The sequence below is a fragment of the Chinchilla lanigera genome, unplaced genomic scaffold, assembly GCF_000276665.1.
Source record: "Chinchilla lanigera isolate Chin_1 unplaced genomic scaffold, ChiLan1.0 scaffold00080, whole genome shotgun sequence".
Lineage (NCBI taxonomy): Eukaryota > Metazoa > Chordata > Mammalia > Rodentia > Chinchillidae > Chinchilla > Chinchilla lanigera.
In genome coordinates, this window is record NW_004955481.1 from 9,166,961 (window position 1) to 9,186,510 (window position 19,550).

At 50.1% G+C, this 19,550-nt stretch overlaps 1 protein-coding gene and 1 long non-coding RNA gene across 2 annotated transcripts in view; one reads left to right on the forward strand and one right to left on the reverse strand.

Moving 5' to 3' along the window:
• Positions 1–459: 459 nt before the first annotated feature.
• Positions 460–15,518, reverse strand: LOC102005258. The gene is made up of 3 exons (XR_263795.1): positions 15,487–15,518; positions 13,448–13,599; positions 460–1,956 (listed from the first exon to the last, which is right to left on the reverse strand). It is a non-coding gene; the product is annotated as an uncharacterized LOC102005258 (long non-coding RNA).
• An 85-nt stretch (positions 15,519–15,603) lies between these two features.
• The window catches only part of LOC102012965, a 24,766-nt gene continuing 20,819 nt past the window's right edge, over positions 15,604–19,550 (forward strand). Inside the window, exon 1 of the mRNA XM_005402931.1 lies at positions 15,604–15,688. The gene's annotated coding sequence lies outside the window, so the exon portion shown is untranslated. The remainder of the gene's footprint in view (positions 15,689–19,550) is intronic.

Below are 19,550 nucleotides of genomic sequence, written 5' to 3' on the forward strand. Positions count from 1 at the left end.
GGTACTGAAGCCTTCGAAAGTGTAAATTTCAGCTCCATGGGTTGATAATCCTATTAGCTCCTCTCAAGGAGCTACAGCAAAGTCTTACAATAAGGTCTAACAGTGAGACAAACTCCAGTGTCACCAGAATTTAAGACATGTTCGCATTCATTTTCATTTCCCTGTAAGCTCCCACTAATCTCCAAATTCCACCTAGTGCGATTGGAAAATATAATCTTTAAAGCCAGATAGACTTAAGTTGAAATTCCAGCTCCTACTTATAACTGTGGCTTTGGACAAATCGCTCAGTCTCTCTAAACCTGAATTTCTTTAATTAGTAAATAGTGATTATAATATTTCTTTATTTCAAATATATTTTCAGTTCTAAAATGTTCATTTAATTATCTTTTATGATTTCTTTCTTTCTTTTGCTGGAGTTCATTCTACTTTTACATTCATTGTGAATATACTTTTCTTTACATTCTTAAGCATAGATATAAGACCAGTTAATTCTAGTAACGGAGTTGCTTTAGAACAGTAACAATTGATTATTTCCTACGGGTCAAGTTTCCCCATTTCTCCCTATGTCTAGTAATTTTGAATTGCATTCTGGACATTGTGAATGATATGTCAGAGAGACTGTGGGTTCTGTATGCTACAATAAAGAATAATAGTGTTTGTTTCAATAGTTAGCTTGACTGACCTCTCCCTGCAAACTGTCACCCTTTCAGTGGATGGAACCTAATATTCAGTTCCTTTAGTCTCAGCTGGGCAACTTTGTTAGCTACTTACTTAGCGGAGTTTGCACACAGAATCTAAGGCTGTTCTTTCTCGTTTTTTCCTTTCAAGATTTCCCTTTGCACTTTCTAAGTGCCGTAACTTCCTTGAAATTCATTCTTGGGTTAATGAGAGCTATTTATCTGGGATCAGAAACAGAAAATCCTAGACTCCCTCTCCAAAGAGCTGTGTGGAAGGTTGTAACAGATAAATCTGTACAGAGCTAGTAGGAGATGCTCAATAAAGTTGCCTATCCATGCTCTCCTTCTAGGCCTCAGTTTCTCCGCCTGAAATCATCCTTCCATAAATGTGGAGAGATTTGTTGTTCTTGAAGTCCTTTGTATTACATCACATTATTCCACCCTTACAAAAATCCCTGAGGGATTTTCAAGGTAGATATCATTTCCCCTCTCTATACATGAGAAAACTAATGTTCCCAGAAGTGATAGGACTTGCCCAAGGCCACGTAGTTAATCGGCAGCAAAGTCAAGACCAGACCCTGTGCTTCCTAATGTCTCTCTTCTCTAACATGTGTTGACATCGAGCATGAGCAAAGCCAACATATTAGAAGCCCAGGCAGGCAGCAGGGAGGGCTTCCAGCTCATATTCTCTGTCCCTACCTGCAGAGGAGCATGCTTAGAACATGCTTTTCTGGGCCTGTCCCTGCTCTAGGTGTGAAAGTCCTGCAGCCTGCAGAGTCAAGTGCTGAGAGATCAGAACACATTGGTCAGTTTGTTTCAGGTGCACCTGAGGGCCCCTACACTTATGATGAGCCCAGGCAGGAGCAGTGTGTTGTCATTGACACTGACACTGACACTGCCTCCCAGGATTCAACTTATGTGCTTTGGGACATGACAACTGGTTTCCCAGCCTGGTAAATGGGAAAAAATACCTACTCAGCCAGCTGTGTAGGATAACGAGATGATGTGCAGGAGATATAAGTACTTTGTAAATCCACAGTGTAAATCCCACAGTGTGCGCCTGTGGGACAGAGCCACCATGACCTCAAGCCTTCAGCCTCTCAGAGCAACACAGGACTTCTCACTGATGGCACCACAGTGAGAGGCATCCTATACAAGGGCAAGTTCAACTGCAGTGCTTGGAGTCTGACCACATTGCCTTCCGATCTCTGCTGCTCCGCTTCCTAACGATGCACCTCAGGGTAAATTATTCCACTCCTCTGAACCTCAGTTTCCTTATCTGAAAAAATGAGAATAATAATTATAATGGTAGGAAGAGTAAATAAATCATAAGATTATTATGAGGATTAAATGTGATTATGTATGTTAAGTGCTTTGCACAGTGTCTGGCATATGGTAAGTATTCAATAAATAATAGCTAGTAATAAAGCTGGCAAATGGTACCTGTGGGTGCTCTTCTCAACAGAGGCTCTGAGCAGACTGTCTGTCACTATGGAAAGATGGATCTGTCATGCCCAATGTTACCTGAGACCACTTCTGCAACCTCTGACCCCAGAGAATTTGCTCCTGTCTCTGGACCTCCTCTCAAACACCCATGAGTTAGATTAGAGCAGACCCTTCAGGTTGCACACGTAACCACCAAGCTGATCTAGGCCCTTTTAGGCAAGGAGGAAGTTCAGAGAGGAAGGAGGGATTGGTCAGCTCGGCTCCAGGCAGATGCCTGCAGGAGCAGGAAGGCGGCCAGACTGTGCTGAGCCCAGGAAATGTGGGCTGCAGAAAAGCCCAAGGGGGGATAGATTTTCTACACAGAACAGGGAAAGGGCAGAGCTGAAGGAACACGGAGCCAACCCCAGCCAGGCTAAGGGACCAGAGGCTCCCAGAGTGGAAGCTGGGGTTTCAGCCACAAATCAAGCCTGCTCAGGCCTCCACCCACAGCCTTCTGCCCCCTCCTCTTCTGATGGGAACAGGATTCAGTTCCATCCTGAAGTGAGCTCATTCCTGGGCCTGGCCCAGCAAGGCCTTGCCTGGCACTTCCCGTTCCTCCCTCGCTCTCCACATGCTCCCGCTAGTGGTGGTCAGCGGGGAGCTGCAGCCTGGCTTTGCCCTTCCCCACTCTGCAACCCTGGATGCGTCACTCTAACCCTTCCCAGCCACTCACAGTGCTGCCACAGACAGAGGCCTGAGAGGGTTGTGTCACTCACTCATGCAGTTCTTCCTTTTGTCCAAGGACAGTGAATGGCACCTACTTTGGGCCAAGCCCTGGCTAGAGCAGAGCTTTTCAGTTAATGGGGGCCCTTGTTCAAAGGCAGACACTGACTTGATCGGTTTCAGTGAGGCTTGAAAATCTGCAATTTTAGCAGAGTCTCAGGGCTGTTGCAGCTGGTGGACTGTAGACCACACAGAGACGCTAGGACAACCATTCTGAGCCAGATGTGCTCTGGTCCTCTTGGAATTCGGAGTCTAGTGGGCAATGTGGAAGGAAGAAACTACACACTCAGCTGATGCTAGTGTCACACTCATAAGAACAGTGAACCTGGAGGTTATGGAAGGAAAAGAGAAGCAACTACACCCACCTTCCCAGAAAAGATGAGCTGTGGGGGAACTAGTTGGGTCAAGAGAGAGGATAGTGGGAGGGAAGATGGTGGGCCAAGACAGCATGTGGGAAACCCTCAGGCCAGTGTTGGACAGGCTGGAAGAGCTGTCCAACCAAACTGAGGAGCTATAGAGGAGCAGGGGGACAGGAGAGCGCAAAGGCTGGCAGAAGCTGGATCTTGACGGACTCAGCCACACTGCTGAGCTTGGTTGGGTCAGTGGCAGGGGGCCTTTGATGGACTGGAGCAAAGAAGTGATGTGTGGTCAGATCTGGGAGTCTGAAAAGTTCCCTCAAGCTGCTGTGAAGGGAGTGGCCCTCCATGCTTACCCCAGCTGGACTTCTGCAAGCAGGGACAAAGCATCCTACACATTCCCCCTTTTCTGCTTCTTGCTGTGCCCCAACATCATCGCCACAGCCACAACAGGTGCACCAGCCCAGGAGCTGTAAATTAGCAGCCAAGCACAGCCCGGGGGCCTCAAGTGCTGCCCTGACCCTATCCGAGATTGCGGGGTCCCAGAAGTCAGCCTAGGCCTTAGAAAGAAACAGAAGCAGGACAAGTCATTTCAGCAGCACACTCCTGACTCAGACCTTCAAAGCTCAAAAGTCAAAACCAAAAATATTCCTGAGCTGGAGCTTCAAAGGGCCCCATGAGCCTTCCACTCACTGAAGGAAGGCAACTGAGCTACACTGCAAGATGGAAGACGGAACAGAGTTGAAGGCAAGGGGCGAGGCTCCACCCATCCTAGTGAGACATCTAGAACCTGGACCATCAGGGAGACTTGAGACCATTCTGGAAGGCCAAGCTGCTGCATGGTCACCCCCGTTGTGTACCCCGAGGATCTGAGCTAGGAGGGGAGAAGCAGCTGCCCTTGAGATAGGATCCACTTCCAGAGTCCCACTTCTTGGGTTGCCCTTGCCATATGGGTTGGCAGTCAAGGGGGTTGTTGAGTCATGCATGTGATTTGTTATGTCTCCTGCATGACAAGTGGGTTAAGCTAAATGATGCCAATATGAATCTGGAGTTCTGTGGAAACTCTCAGACCCTGTGTGCTCCATCCCATGGGGAAAACACATCTTTTATCCTTCACCATAACTGACTTGTCTTGACCTGTGGCCAGTGTCTATGAGTCTTGGGCTCTACCTGTGGGTCTGTGGTCGCTTGTCTGGCACAGGAGGTGGTGCAGGCAGTAAGGAGAGTAGCAAGAATATTGCATGTGCAATTAGAGACTGCTTAATTCCTGGCTGTGCCATTTCCCTATCCCACCACGTGGAATGAGGTCTCACGTTCTCTGAGCCTCATTTTCTGCATCTCTGGCATGCAGATAAGACTTCTGTCTCCTTCAGCAGAGGATGTGGGCATGCAGCACACCAGCAGAAAACATGGGACACTAGTCAGACCTGCCAAAGAATCATCATTTTCCGGGTCCCCTGGTCTGGATGCCTGGCAGCCCCACTATGCGCATGTCAGTGCATCTGTGCCAAGGCTGCCCCATGCCAAGCCTTAAATTCCCAATTTGTTTCCAATACACTCTATTAAGTAGAGGGAGGAACACTGACTTCCAAGCCAAGAGCCCTCTCTTCAAATCCCAGCTGTCATACAGACTAGGTGACCTTTGACAACTCACCCTTCTTCCCCAAGCCTGTCCAGACTGGAAATACACACTTATGGGATGCTTGTGAGTATTAAATGAGGCATCATCTGCAAAGTACTTGGCACATGGTAGATATGCAGCGAACTTTTTTTCCTTCCCTAGGACAATGTACGAAATGCACATAATGCTGTGTTTTCTTCAGAAAGCATCACCCTGGCAGGAACTAAGCCCAACCCCGACTCAAGGATGTGCTGTCCCTCTCCAACCTTGCTCACCTTTGGGGAAGGGTCCTTCTGCCTCACATCTGCCCTTGTCCTCCTCCCGCCCACATCCCCCTGGTTATCTATTCAGTCACCAGGTGTTGAATGGCCCCCTGCAGAGTGAGCAAGGGAGAAGATGGGGGTGTGGGAGGGAAGACATGGAAGACATACTGAAAGCTGACCATCTATGCGGGCTGTGATTCAGACACACAGAAGCTCAAGCCATGCAATGAAAGCCATCTGAGGGCCTGGCATCCCTGTCAGGTACTGGGCCTGCCACAGAGGCAAGGGACTCTTTCTCTCTGAAGACCACAAGGGTTTGCCGAGGGTGTGAAACACACCTGCTACCATCAGTCCCAAGGCAAGAAGCGCCTCATGGTTGGTGTCAGTGAGGTTAGAGGAGACCCCATCCTGGCAGTGGGGGACATGACTTCAAGTAGGGCTGCTTTAGTTTGTTGGGAGCCCCTGGTTAGTTGTCCTTGCCTGTAGGTCTGAATGGCAAATAGGTATCGGGCTATTTCAGAGTTGTTTGGCTAAAAGCCACCAGATCTGGGTTCAAGTCCCACTTCTGGGACATTGCTGGGAGCCCTATGCGAACTGAGCACCCTCTCTGACCTCTTCTTTTCCTCCTAGGCCTAATGGGTGAGGAATGCCCTGTCTGTCCCCCAGGACCACCAGGAGTATCAAATGAAGGGACACTGGGACTCTCACTGAACCTGGGAACCTTTGTAACTGGAGTGGAGAAACTGATTGTATCACTCTCAGTGAGGCTACAGGGTACCCTCTTCCCCCAGGAAACCACAGAAAGGTAGACCCAGCTGCTGGGGAGCCCTTGAACATCAAAGAGCCACAGGGCCTGGTTCACAACCACAGTGCAGGACTGGAGCCAGGGTTTCCGGCAGGCCTGTGCCACAGACCTGAGCCCTGCTCTGGAGGGACCCGTTCTGTCAGGGGACACAAAGTGACCTTCAAAACTCTACCCAGAATGAACTAGCTCTGTTTTCATCCCCCGCCAGTCCCCAAACACTTCCCTTCGCACCTTAACCCCGCTGTCCTGAATGTGCCCCCGCTTCCAGTCCCTGGGGTTCCCAGGCAGGGTGATCCGACTCAACCCCTTGGGGACCCCATCAGGGGTGTTGGAGCTGACAGGTGAGCAGGCCTGGCCTGCAGCCCCTGCCTCCTCCACTCAGCATCCTCCCTAAGATGTCACGGGACACTCGGTGTTTCCTTCCTTGTTGCTGGATAATTAAGCGTCCTTGCCCTCAGTTCCCTTCCTAATTATTCATTGTGAGTCATTAGTGGGTAATTGGACAGAATTACAGAACCTTGACAGCTCCAAGAGGCCCTTCCCAGGGGCTTCGCAGCCTCCTATCCTGTTACTCCCAGCCAAGGTGTCTGCCAGATTTCCTCTTCTCATAGTCAGAGTTGACAGCTGGCTCTGTCCCTCACCTCTTCCAGAAGGATGGAGCAGGGATCATATGTTAGCCAGCCTGGCCCTTCATGCTTTGCCCTTTCCCTGGCAAATACTAAGTGCTCAATAAACATTTACTCAGTGAATGAATGAATGATGGCATTTCACAGATAAATGCATCCTATTTCACCCCACAGCTTTCATTTATGATGTTTTCTGGCATTTATGATGGAGGTGGTAGTCAAAATATTTCACAACTAATGCTCAAGACCCCTGAGGCAGGAGCTAAAGGCAGGAATCCTTGGAAGCAGGTACTGTTCCCAGAACTCCAGGAAGTTACACTTCAGCAGTAGAGGTGGAAGAGCCCCAGTCTTTCAACCCCATCCTGGTACATCAAGCTGAATAGAAGGTGTGAGTCGATCTGCTACTCTATCTCCAGGTCACTCTGGATCTAGCATCCACCTGCCCTGCCCTCTCCTCCCATTCTGCCATCCACTCTTCTGTAATGAGGTTGGGAGTGTCATTTCCTGAGGAACACATTGGGCAACAGCCCTGGGGCCGGTAGGAAGAGGATAGTTCTACCTATGCAAGCTGCAGACAGGACTTGGGCAGCTGCCCCAGGAGGAAGGGGCAGGGTGTTTCACCAGCAGTGACACCAGGCCTTTTATGTGGGTCCCAGATGGCTCAGCCACTGAACATCCTGGGCTCCACATCAGAATGCACAGGGGCGGCTGGTGGAATCAACATGATAACCCTCCAACCCTTTGCCCGGGGAGTCAGGACTCTGGAAGATAGTCCCACTCTGACCCCTGAGCTATTGTATGTCCTTGAACTAGGTGTTTGCTCTTTAGGCTTTGGTTTTACCAAGAGAAAGATGGTCTTTCTACTCCATCTCTGGAAAAAAATTTATCAAGATCAATACGCCTGAAGTCAGGAAGACTGATCTTCTGACTTGGTCACCCAGAGCAGGTACAAGTGCAGTGCCCTGTCAGAAGGGACAATCTGGCATTGACTGTTAGCCCAGACTGCTGCCAGTGTTAATCTAGCTTTTTGATGAGAGCAGGTCACACACAGGGAAAAATATCTTTCCAGACAATGTGCCATCGACATTAGTCTTGACACAGATGGTGCACTCTTCATCTTCCCCACTTTAAGGGTAGGGAAACAAAGGGGTCCTGTGAGATTTCAGGATTTCATGCTAATCCCTGGGCCCTGGTCCACCTGCTCCTCCTGTGATACAGAAGCCAGTACCAAAGAGAAAGGGCCTTACCTCTTCCCTGTCCTTTCTCCCTCCTGCACCACCCCCACATGTCTCAATGGTATCTCCCATGGGTGCCTCTGCTGGACCCTGGGAAATAGGGTACTTGTGATGCAGGCTTCCTGGCAACAGAGGTGATGTAAAAGTGGTCCTCCAACCTGGGGTTCCTTCTAGGGTCCATCCACCTGATTTAGGGGATGGACCACTTGGTGGAGCTTGGAACCAGGGGCCTAAGGTGTTAGGAGATGAGCAGAGGTGACAGCAAGGGTGAAATTTCAGAAACAAAAATGGACATGCATGCTGGACCTTCTGGGTTCTCCCTTACGTTCCTTGGGCCCTGAATGAGCACATGTAAAACCAAGTGACAAGTGCCTTGAGAGATCTGGACAAGCAGCAAGGAGCTGTTCCCACCATGGGCAGAATGGAACCTCCCTGAGAAGGCCAGCAGAGCCCAGCGGGGCTGCTGATGCAGGGAAGCTACACCTCTCCCTGACACTGGGCCACAAGGCAAGATCAGGGTTCAAAGGTATGAGTGAGGTGGACCAAACCCTTTAAAGGCCTTTGAGTCCCCTGGCATGGTGTAAGACTGCTCTGGAGCCTGAGGCTGAATGGAACCCCCAGGAAGATGTGCTAAGGAAAGAGGGGGTGTCACTTCAAGAACATAATTGTCAAGATACATTCTCATTTTTAAAAACCAACATGCTGAGTGAAGGAGTACATGCCTCTAGTCCTACCTACTAGGAAGGCTAAGGCAGAAGGATTCTGAGAGTCTGAAGCCAATCTGAGCAATTTAGCAAGAACCTGTGTCAAAAATTAACAATATAAAGGGCTGGAGGCCCTCAGTGGTAGAGGGCCTCCAAAACAATGCCACCAAAAAAATAAGAGGAAGATGAAAACGGAGTGGGGAAAGAAGAAGGAGGAAGAAGAAGAGGAGGAGGAAAGAGAGAGAATGACAGTGGAAGTGGAGAAAGAACAAAAGAAAGAAAGAAGAAAGATCATATCCTTACGACCTAGGGCCAGTCATAGGAGTGGTGACTTGAAGAAGGCCAAGAAGGCCCTCGTGTGTACTGTCACCTGCTGCTTTGTCATGCTGCCAGAATCTCATTCTACTCCTTGGAAGGGCTCTTCCTCTTTGAAGGTGTCCTTCCTCCGGAGAGCTGGTGCTTCAAGCCCTGATCATGATCAGAATAGCCCAGCTGCACCCCTGTGGACAAAGCCCCAGTGACACTGAGCTGGGGCTCTAGCCATGGCAGGAAGGGGACAAAGGGCTTGTCCTGAAGGGAATGGAGAGGACTGGGGCTACTGAAAGCTTCACTTTCTCCTCCCAGCAACTCTGCATGCTAGGAATTATTTTGTTTACTTTACAGTCAAGAACAATGAAGCGCAGAAAGGTGAACAGGTTTCCGAAGATCGCATTAATGAAGATCGCATTGTCTTTTTCATGTGAGCTATCACCTAAGAGATTTCTGGTTTTGATTCCTCACAAGACAATCAATGTACACAGACCCCCTGTAGAGGGTTTATTTTCCTTTAGATCTTTTCTACTCTTGCCCACATCTAATTGTACAAGAAGTTTTCAGCAATCTTTCCAAAGCATAAATTAATTACCATAGAAACATAACTTTTCTGCGCTCACTTAATTGGCTTATGTTATATTCAATTAAATTACCTATTTACAGTGACAAATGTATAAGACGTGAACAGGCTTGGGAGCATGCATGCTGTGAGCACACAACATGGGCAGAGGAGACAGGACCATCTGGTAGCCCAACAATCCAATGCTAAGGGGATAGTGGGGTGTTTGGCAGAGGGAGGACAAAGGTTAGTTGATCTGGTCCATCAGATAAGTAAGAAGGTGAGTAAAGAGAGTCTCTTGGTGGACAGATACGAATCCTGGCCTGTCTGACTCCAAAGTTCTGTTCTTTCCACCACACTACACAGCCCCATATTGCCAGCCTCACACTTTCGCCAGCCCTCTGTGGATCTGAACTCTTAGAAGTGGCTTTTAAATTCTAGACAAATGATTTTGCTTGGCCCTTGGCTTCCTCTGTCTTTGCCCTAACATCTTTCCAAATTCCTATCCAAAGAAAGAGATGACCCTCCGTGGGGAAAATGGGGACTAGAGAGAGCTTTGAACTGCTGGGAAGAGCTGCAGCTCCCTGACCAGTCCTTCCAAGCAGGGCTTCCCCTTCTGCCTACACAGGCTGAGAGCAAACGGCCGCATCCCCTGAGCCACTCCAGAGCTCACTCTCCTCATCTGCCAGTGGGAGAATCGAGCCTACCCTACAGTGGATCTATGAGGTCAGAAAGATGGCGCAGAGCTGGTGACAAAGGAAGCACTTCAAGATGATGGTTCTCTCCTCCTCTCCTGCCCCTCCGCCTTCTTCTGAGAAAAAGACATCTAGATTCTTAGGACAGGAGGGAACCGTGGAGAAGAGCATTTAGTACAATGTTTCCAAACAATGTTGGCTCCTTCTCTGAGTGGTTTGAGAAAAGGAGGTCATCAGGGAATGAGAAATACTTGATCAGACAAAGCCCACCCAGTGTCTGTGTGTGGAAGGGTTCAGAGCCATAGGTACATGGAAGGGAAGAGAGTGCTCTCCCAAACTTCTGTTCTCCAGCGCAGCTTGCTGGCATGGCTTTGGCAACCCTTTTCATAAAGCCCTGATTTGGCCTATTGCTGTCATCTTACTGAAGAGTGGGATGAGTCTCCGTAAGGGAAAGGAAAGGGTGCTCATTCTGCCCTGGTTCCCATCCTGCATCCTCTCCAACCTGAAGCCTCATCTGCCCCTGATTGTGCAAAGAGGCGGACCAGGAGGACCAGGCAGGGTGAGGTCTCCTCTCTGGCTGGACCTTAACAAAGAGCTAGAGCCAGGTCCCAGGGCCCCTTCACCTTGGAGAAACTGCCCACAGCCTTACTATGGTGGCAGAGGAAGCTTTAGCTCATTGGTTTCTATCAGCATTTTTGGCAACCAGGTGGCTGGCAGAGGGGAGGATGAAAAGAAGGATCAGGAAGAGAGGGAGAAAGAGAAGAAGGAGGAGGAGGAAGAGAAGCAAGGGGAGAAGAAGGAGGGATGAGCTCCAGCTCCTGAAGGCTTCCTGACAAAGCAGCTTCAGCTCCTGTCTGTCTGACTCCCTGATCTGTGCTGCCCATGGTGGAGACAAGCAGTGACCTCCAGTTGCCCCTGGGCAGGGATGCCAACTCAACAAAGCCGGCATCAGCTCATCCAGTTGCTCATTCACCTCTGCATTCAGGACCGCTCCCATCTCAGTCCCTCCCTCTCCATCCTGGTCTCAAGCCTGGGTGTGTCAAGTGGTCCGTTGAGCCCCCCTGATGCCAGGACCCTCAGCCCACCTGTTCAGGGCCTCTTCCCCTGGGACCACATCCAGCCCACATCAGTGCTCCCTGACAGACCACCGAGCCATCACAGGTCACAGGCTGTCATGCCCAGGGGCCTCAACCACTCACCTTACGCTACCTCCTCACCTCTCTCAGGCTAAACTCGCCCTTTGCAAAGGATCTGAGTGTTGCTGACACTGTAGGGCCAACAGCTGCTATAGCAAAAGGAGAGGAGATGCCCAGTCTGCTGATATTCCAGCCCTCTCTGACCCAGGCACCTAGAATCCAAGGAAGCTCGAGTAGCTCCTCCCCTTCTTCCTGTTCAAGAAAGCTGCCCTGCCCCACCCCAGCTCAGGGCTGTCTTCTGTGCTCTCAGAGCCCCCACCTCTATCATCAAATCACTTGCTACATCATTAGAATTATGGATCCTTGCCTGTCTCCTCCACTTGCCTGGGATCTCCAGGGCGGGGACTAAGCCTCCTTCATCCTTATGTCCCCAGGGCAGAGCTGGTGAACAGGCAGCTGGGATCCCAGGTGCTGTTGTTGTTTGAACGTCTTGCTCAAAGGAGGGAGTGTATCTTTTTCAAATAACCTTACGGACAGCCAGGGAGGGTAAAAAATAAATCTCCCCAAAGGCCACAGAGGATGAGAGATGTGTGATCAGAAGGGCCTGGCAGGCCAAGAGGGGACAGCACTGGCTAGACGAGCCAGTCCAAGACTCTGAAACTCGATGTTCCGATTCACTTTGGCAACCCCGGGCTGCTTGTCGTGCCAGGGAAGTTATTGACATTGAAATTGAAATTGAAATTGAGTTAGGAGAGGGGAGGGAAGCCTGCGGGAGCCATGCAAATCAGGGAGAGAGAGAATGGAGACATTCCTATTCTGGGAAGCCCTTTATTACCCCGTGTTCTTTGCTTCTCATTATTCATAACCTGTTGCGGTAAATTGGCCTTCGTCTTTCCCCAGCACAAAGGCCACAGGATGGGGCCATGAGATCTCTGATTCCAACCTCCCTCCCTAAATATGGCTCTGTTCTGGGGCATCTACTCTGTGCCAGGCAGTGTGCAAAGAGCTTTATATGGATTCTCCACAGAGGACATCACGTAAATGTTGGCTCCACTTGACCTCGCCTGTCGGACTCCTCACGGCAGCCCTGACAGGTGGGTGGCCAGCCCGTAATTGAACAACTTCAGTGACAGGGAGATCACTACTCTACTAACAGTCCATTTTGCTTGTTGGACAGCTCCATTGTTACAAAGGTTCTTCCTGAATCAAAATGTGCCTCTCCATCGGTTGCCATGGGTACTGTCCCTCCTCCTCTCTTCCCCCTAAAGCCTCTGTAGGGACACTTTTGTCTGTGGTCAGGAATGCAGACAGGGAACACTTCATTGTGGCAGAGATGGTCCCCAAGCACTCACCTGAGGTCGGGTAGATCTGGAGCAACCCTATCTCAAGGGGGACAACCCAGCTGTCAACCCTCTGCGTGCACACGTGCTCCATCCCTGTATATGTGCTCCTGTCTGTCACTCTCTCAGTCTCATTTGTCACCACCCTTTCACTCACACATCATAAAATGGAGCCTGGGTGCAAAAGAATCAGCTGTAGTCAGTGATGGGAAGGCAGATCACAGCAGACTGACAGATGGACACTACATCAGGCTGGCTTCAGCAAAACTGCAGGCAGCAGGAATGGATCAAGCCTTACAGTGCGTCCCCTTGGGATAGATGGGCAGACAGTTGGGACAGACCACAGAGCCAGGCAATGAGCAAGAAAAAAGTCAGGCAGACAGACAGACAGGTGACAGATAGGTATTGCTGCCAGAGAAAGGGCCCCTCATCTTGTGCCTCTAAAGACCCAGGCTGCCTGCTGGCCTCTGAGCCTTGCATGGGAGGCAAGCTCCTGAGGGGGCTTTGAGCCCTGGTCACACCCACACTAGCTTTCCCACCCCACTGAGCAGCCTGCCTGTCTCCCACACCCTGCATTCCCCTCAAGTGGCCCCTATATCCCCAGCCTTATAAGCCACCACAGAGCCAGGGAAGGGTCTAGAAAGGGGGTCTGTATCTCCTCCTGGAAACTAACAGAGATTGGCCACCAGGGGCATATTTTTTAAGAGAAGGGGGGGAGGAAAGAGAGGGAGAGGGAGAGAGAGAGAGAGAGAGAGAGAGAGAGAGAGAGAGAGAGAGAGAAAGTAAGTTTGCATTATTTCCCCATTTGAGGGAATGGAATGTCAGAAATGTCCCAAAGCCCTTCAGCTAATAAGAGGCAGAGGTGACATTTGAACCCTGACCCAAGTGACTTCAAGGTTCACATTCTTACCTCCACTTCCAGTACCATCTCCAGAGGACGTACAGACCTCATACCTCCTCTGGCTCTGTGAACTCAGAATCCCTCTGCTTTTTCAGGAGGATGAGGTAGCTGTAAGACGACTGAATGATTTATGTCCTGAAGGAAGTTCCCACTGGAGGAGGCTGTGAATTGGCCCAGAAATAGCAGATGATGTCAGCCAGGGCATCCCCCTCCCCAGGCCCTTGGCATCATCCTCATGAGACTGTCACCAGAATTGAGGCACTAACAATTACAGAGATTAGATTTGCCCTTCGCTGGCCAGGCCTGCTCACACGTCATCCCTGGTATGCAGGGAACACCTGTCTGCCTGACCAGCAGCCTCGTCATCGCATACACCTCCTCCCCTTCTGAAGCTTGGGCTGCAGGAGGCAATATGGTATTCCAGACACACTGGGCACATCACCTGGCACCACGTGCTTCTATCTGGAGCCACTGGCCAACGCTGGGCCCTCACACGTCACTTCCAAGTCTGCTGTTCACCTCCCCAGTGCCTCACAGCCTGATTCATTTCTGTCACATATGGCCTCACCTCTGGCTCAGACCCAGTGCTGGGCACTCAAGCCCGTACCTCCTGCCTGACCTTGACTTAGATTCTTCGTCTGGCTGGGCTTCCTCTCACTGTGTTGAGATAAAACAGCCATGCGCTTGAGCGAGCTCCTGCTGGCTCACAAGAGCCCCTCTGCACATCTTTTAGCTCTATGTTCAGGAGTGTTTACACCAGAGAAATTGGTAAACACCATGAGCCAGGACTTTGGGCTTGCAGAGAGCAGTTGTTAGGCACCTCATCTCCAGATAGGGAGCTTGCCCACCTGACTCTGGCCATACGACTCTATACTGCAGCAGGAAGGAGGATGACCTCCCTATTTTCCCAAGTCCACCATCAGAGTCCAGACCAGAAAGCCTGGCCCTATGCTACATGGGGAGGAATTGACACTAGAGAAGATCTGCCCCAAGGTCATTTAGTGAGTAAAGACCAGGCCTGGGATTGGGCTCTGAGGCCTGGGACTGTCACTCTAATGACAAAGTGTCCTTGGCCCTTCTAGGCTACCCTCAGAGCAGGTGGGGCATGTGCTGTGGTTCAGGTCTCAGAAACGGCTCAGTGTGGCTTAGACTCAGGGGACAGCACTTGGGTGATCTGGGCTGGTACACACAAGGCAAGCCTTGGCAGGCTGGGAAGGGGTCGTCTCTGGTGCAGCAGCCGGGAACAGGGGCTCCAGCCTGCATCCTCACACTGCTCTGCTGAGGACACTAGCAAGGACCACACCGCCCCTCCCAGCCCAAGCAGTGTGTGATTCAGAGCGCAAGGACAGGAGAGGGAGATGGCTATGGGCTCTAATGAGATGCACGCAGCCACCCCACAGTGTCCAATGTGCAGCATCCAGCTCATTACAAGGGGTGCTGGCGGGAGAGCTACGGAGGGAATTAAGGCAGATAGGAGTCCAGACTTCAGGGCTGTGGCAACGTCTGCCCATGTGACTTCTCTCTGTGCTGTAGGAGAGGGATCACACACACACACACACACACACACACACACACACACACACACTCACATGTGCAGAACTAGAGCTGCAGAACTCCTAACCAGGCATGCACACCCTTCGCAGCACGTCAAACACCACACACCCTGAGGCATAGGCTCAGATACCACACCAACATGTCAAAATGTTCCCCCAAATGTGTGCACTGGGAGAAAGAACGGCTTCCTTGGGGGTGTGCACATGAAGGCACACTTGAAGAACCTTCTTCTCTTCATCATCCCTGGAGCAACCAAATGGAAGATGTTACTTCTGGGTTTTGGTCACAAGCCTCTGCTCGGCATCCCAGCTTCCCATCTCTTCCCCTGCTGTCCAGCCTTCACATTCAGGCACCTGGAACTTGTTTCTAAGCTTGCTCCTCTCCCACATAGAACTCTCACTTTCCTACGGAGAAAGATGCCCTTCAGTAGCACCAGCCTCCAGCACGAAGTGCCCTCCTGGTGTACAAAGCCCTGTGACTTCCCCAACCCTCACCGCTCATCACGCCTGCAGTGCACTTCCTCCCCTTCCTCCAGCCCCAAAAGGCAAGCCTCTGCGACGTCATAAAGCTGGCCCTTCAAGGATGCCTCAGATCAGCCTAGACATAGGTAGTCTCTCATGGCTTCGAGCAAGCTAGTCATCTGCTCCGCCATTTTTGAAGGACCTTGGCTGTGCCTAACTTGTCTGAGAAATATAGGTGACTGTGCCTCCCTCTGTCCTGTGTATGACAGGCCTCCCGTGGCTCATGTCCTGTCTGTCTTGTACACAGGCACACAGTAGGACCATAAGAAAGGTTGGTAGCTGGGTTGGACTATTGTGTTTTCTCACTTCCTCACTTGCCTTCCCTCTTGTTTCCTGGTTATGATGGGTTTGGATCCCACTACTAGAGAAGTTCCCCTGGGAGCCACTCCTCCAGCCCGCCCTGTGCTGGGAAGACTTGGGAGAGTCTGTCCGTCCCCTCAGCCCTGTTGTCTGGGAGTAATCCTCAAGGGAGAGCACTTGGGTGAGCTCTGGCACAGCACAAGGCAAGACACAGCATGGTGGGAGGAGACCTCTTCTGAGCTGCAGCCAGGAACAGGGGCACCAACCTGAATCCTCACACCCTTCTGCTGAAGGACCACTAGCAAGGACGGCATTGTCCCCCAGGGTCATTGAGTCCAGCCCTTCTGTGTTCAAGCACATGCAGGTCACTAGTAAATCTCAGAGATAAACACAGGCTCCCACCCAGCCTGAGGCCTGGGGATCTTTGCTGTTGGAATGCTCTTCCTCAGCCTGTTTCCCAAAGAGTGTGATGGGGGCTTTAGCTGATCTCTTTCCTCACCCAGTCTCAGAGTCCTGTGCCTACTTCCAGAATGTCTTCAGGGAAAAGGAGCTCTCTCCCTGCAAGTCTGGATGTCCCCAGTGCATAAAAGCGCTCTCTGTCTCATTAGGATCCAATGGGCTGATTCAACACAAACTTCTGAGGCCACAGTAGTCTGCAGCATTCTCAGGAACAGGCCTCTGAATTTTGCATAAGAGATCTAGCCCTGCTTGTTCACTCAACCATCCACTACGTGGCTTGGACTCTATTCACTGCCCCTTCTCTGAGCATATGTCCACTTGTCACATATTCCATTTTTTTTTTTCTTGGTCTTTTTTTGGGACAAGGTCTCGCTGTGCAGTTCAGGCTGGTCTTGAGCTCACTTTGTAGCTCAGGTTGGTCTCAAACTTGCAATGATCATCCTGCCTCAGCCTCTCGAGTGTGGGGATTACAGGCGGGCACTACAGGCTTGTCACATATTCCTGAAGCACAACAATTAGAGGCAGCTGGGCTACTCTCCCACTGTCTCACTTAGCCCTTGATGGAGTTCTTCCGGGAGCCCCCAGCCCGCCTTGCCTGGGCTAACTCTTGCCCACATCTCTCTTCTTTCTCCATTTATAAGTCATCCCTGTGAGCTCTGGGGTCTCTCTTACCCTCAGGGAAAGCGCCCCAGGTTTGGGCTAAGACCTGAGTCTCCCTCTGACCTCTGCTGCCTACTCTGTGCCACTGAGGCACGGTGCTTTTCCCCCTGAGCAATCTTCCTTTCTGAGTTGAAAGCAATAAGCTCTTTCATCCTGAGGGCTGTGGGATTGATTAAAGCCCCCAAGACAGGGCCTCGCCCCAATGTTTACCAAGCCTCACCCCACCCAGTGCCCCTCCCAGGACTGCTGGCCCTCTGTTGAGGATCCCAGGGACGCCTGCTTCCCCCAAACCCCAAACAAGATGAATTTATCCAGCATCTGTGCAGCCCTCTATCAAGGGCTCTGCTAAAAGCAAAATTCATAATGTCTAATGTCTTTCTTTCATCTGCTAATTTAATAATTCAGCTAAAAAAATGAGCTCGTTTGGCCCACAATTTGCTTCCCAGAGGCATAACACCTCCTATTGCTCATGACTTCATTAGCTCTGAGACACTCGCATTCTCTGCCCGCCTCTTGTTTTTAACAAAGCAAAGCTGGGTGTGATGGATGAGAATGGTCCTGGCTCTTCTTCCCTTCCCCTGCTCCTCTCGCCTCTCTTCCTGGATGATCAGGGCTGGCAGACTGGCCCCTTCCACCTGCTCTTCCTTGCTCTCCACAGCAGCTGAGAAAATGGACTTATGCCCTTTGGGCCACAGCCTCCGCATGCAGGAGGATGAGTGTGTTTGAGTCACACACTCAGGTGGCTGTGTGAGGATGTCTTTCCCCCCACAGAGAGCAATGTGTTGTGCAGAAGCAAGTTCCCTGGGACTAGACATGCACAGACAATGGCTTAGTCCATTCCTGCTACTGTGACAGGATACCTGAGCCAAGGCAATTGATAAAGAACAGAAATATGTTTCTCTCAGTTCAGGAGCCTGGAGAGTCCAAGATCAAGGTGCTGCCAGGTTCTATGTCTGATGAGGACCAGTTCTCTCTCCTTCCAAAATGCAGTCTTTTATATCAGTCCTCCATGTCTTCACACAGTAGAAGGGATGAAAGAGCAGAACAAGGTCTTGCTGGCACCTCCAGCCCTTTTATAAGGTCACTAATCCTTTTCATGACAGCTCTACCCGCTGTGACTTAATCACCTCCTAAAGGCCCCACCTCTATCACAGTGGGGTTTGAGTTCCAAAGGCATCTTGGAGGGACACATGCATTCAAACCATAGCATGAAAGACAGTCAAATATATGAGGGACACTGCATTCTTATTTACATTTTGATTTTAAGAGCTATGACTTTTACCCCAGTCTGCTCCCCCAGCCACCTTCCTGCCATGTTCCATCCCTTCCTTAGCTCCAGCTGCGCTAGACTTGGGCCACAGAGTTTTTAATGTAGCATCCATGGATCCTTAGAGAATTGATAAATTGGCTTCAAGGAGTCATTGATCCTCATGAAATTGAAATCAAAATGTTCCGTATATGTGCATATATTCAATATCAAAGCTTTTATCAAATTCTCAAAGGGATCCCTGGACCAAAAAGATTAAAAGCCAATGCCACAAAGCAGTGGTAGGCAAATTTTTCTGTAAGGAGTCAGAAATGGCTTCACATGGGTCACAACTACTCAGTTCTGCTGCTACTGTACAAAAATCTATGAACAAATAGATTAGGATGGGATCTGAGCAAACTTTCTTTACCCATCAGGCAATGACCAGGTTTGGCCCTTGGGCCATAGTTTATTAAACCCAGTGAGGGTGACAATTCTATTTCTGAAATAGGAAGTTATGCTGTGAAGCCCTCGATCTTTCCTTCATTCATTCGCTCACTGATTCACCCAATTTATTATAGAAACAAGTATTGAAACTTGGTATGTGCTAGGTCTTATGCTAAGTATAACATATAGAGAAAAGAGATATACTCATAGTTCTGAAGGACTGTACAGCTTAGTTGGAGAGAGATGCAGAAAGACACCTGTCAGCTGGGGTATGAACGCTATGACATAAGTTTAAGGGAGAGTAGCAGCTTAAAGAAGTCCACAAGTGGTAGAGGAGCTAGGACGGATGCTGCTAGTGCAAGAGATGCTGCACCTGGGTCACAAGGAAGAGCAGGAATTTGCCAAGTGTGTGACGGGGATGGCACCAGAAAGCATATGCAAAGAGGCTGGGCACGACCATGTTTGAGTAAGAAAGGCCACCTAGAGGTGCAGCATTCAGGTAGAACTTGAAAGGAAAGAAAGATAGAAGGTCTTTTAACCGAAGCTCATGAAGTTTGGATTCTATTCTGAGGGCAAATAGAGTCATAAAAGAATTTGACCTGTAAGAGTGACAGTTCTTAGTGAAGCTGCAGCTCATATGTGAATATGCATGTGTAATTTCTCCCTTGCTTTCCTTCTTCTGACACTTAATTTGGTATTAATTCTTCTTCTAATACTCCAAATCCTTTGATTTTTCTATTTCAGGCCAAATTGCACAAGGTCAAAATTTCCTCTAAATGTTTCAAAAGTAAAACCTTCTTTCTCAAACAGAATTCCAATTTTCTCCTCCTTCCCAATCTCTTCCCTTCCCTCTCCTTCCCTTCCCTTCCCTCTCCTTTCCTCCCCCTCCCCCTTCTCCTCCCCTTCCTCCTCCTCCTCCTCCTCC